Raw genomic sequence first — 1772 nt, 5'->3', positions numbered from 1 at the left:
ATTTTATTTGAAAGACGTCTCTTCTGCATTTCTTTGGTCAAAAACACTGCAAAAATGGTAAAATTGTGAAATAGTATTACAATTTACAATTGTTCGTATGTGAATATCATATATGTTAAAATGTAATTTATTTCTATATTACAAAGCTGGAGTGTCTGTAAGATTTTTTTATTTTATTTGTCTCTTCTCTCTTCTGCATTTCTTTGGTCAAAAACACTGCAAAAATGGTAAAATTGTGAAATAGTATTACAATTTACAATTTTTCGTATGTGAATATCATATATGTTAAAATGTAATTTATTTCTATAATACAAAGCTGAATTTTCAGCATCATTACCTCAGTCTTCAGTGTCACATGATCCTTCAGAAATCATTCTAATATTCTGATTTGCTGCTCAATAAACATTTCTTATTATTATTATGAACAGAACTTATTATTATTAAAGTATTATCAATGTTTTGTGCTTCTTAATGCTTTTGGAAACAATGATACATTTGATGATTAGAAAATTGAAAAGAACAGCATTTTTTTTTAAGTAAAAATCTTTTGTAATATTATTAACGCCTATACTTTGACTTTTGATCAATTTAATGTGTCCTTGCTCAATAGAAATATTACTCAATAACTCGGACTGTCTTGATGTATGATAAACCTGGAACCAGTTCTAACTTACATCATTTACATAGAGAAGTCTTAACTATAAAATCAGAGAAAGGTAAAATGGTAATGTAAACTAAATTATGACAGTTTTGGCACAAGAAATCTTAATTATTTTCAGGGAGAACAAATAAACTCAACATCAGCACACACAACTCTGATAGGCCCGATTTACAAGGCAACAGGAAAAACGGTGTTGAGTCCAAACTCAAGGATGTTCTCTTTTGTCTTGAGAATGTGTCAGTGCATCTTAACCAGCGTGAGCGGCTGCCAGCAGCGGGTATGTTGAGGATTGTGCACAGATGGTTGAGCCTGTGTTTCCAAGCCAAATCCCTCAGTCTTACAAACAACTTTAATTGGCATTTTGTATTTACAACACAGGCATACTATAAGCTTCTGGGGTAAAGAGTTGGGGAAATAATTAAATAAAGGGAAAATAAGCTACATGTAGGTTGAGCTCAGTTGATCCCAGCTGCATATGCTGGTAATCACCGCTGCCTGCTGGATTTGCACACAGGCACGCAACAAACAGGCCGCTGATGTGTGTATCATCCACTGCTGCAGTGTATTCTCTGGACCAATGCATTACATATCAGGGTCTCAATGCAGAGATGTGCAAACCTGAGAGAAGTGTCCAAGAATGGAAACTCTAGATGCTTTTTCTGTAACAGATTGAGACTTTTACTTTGTTGAGTCTTTAAAGGGATAGTTCACCCAAAAATGAAAAATTTGATGTTTATCTGCTTACCCCCAGGGCATCCAAGATGTAGGTGACTTTGTTTCTTCAGTAGAACACATTTGATGATTTTTAACTCCAACCGTTGCAGTCTATCAGTCGTATAATGCATGTCAATGGTAACAAAATCTATGTAAGTAGTAGGGGTTGAATCTTAGTAAAAAAACATGCACAGACAAATCCAAATTAAACCCTGCGGCTCGTGATTGACACATTGATGTCCTAAGACACGAAACGATCGGTTTGTGCCAGAAACCGAACAGTATTTATATCATATTTTACCTCTAATACACCACTATGTCCAACTGTCTTTGAGCGCGCGCAGGCATCCGGTGTGTGAGGTGTGTACGCGCTCTGGCGTAGTTTACGCAAGCGCCG

Source organism: Sinocyclocheilus anshuiensis, unplaced genomic scaffold (genome assembly GCF_001515605.1).
Source record: "Sinocyclocheilus anshuiensis isolate Anshui unplaced genomic scaffold, SAMN03320099.WGS_v1.1 scaffold262, whole genome shotgun sequence".
In the NCBI taxonomy this organism is placed as follows: domain Eukaryota; kingdom Metazoa; phylum Chordata; class Actinopteri; order Cypriniformes; family Cyprinidae; genus Sinocyclocheilus; species Sinocyclocheilus anshuiensis.
Note: the sequence above shows the minus strand (reverse complement) of the source record.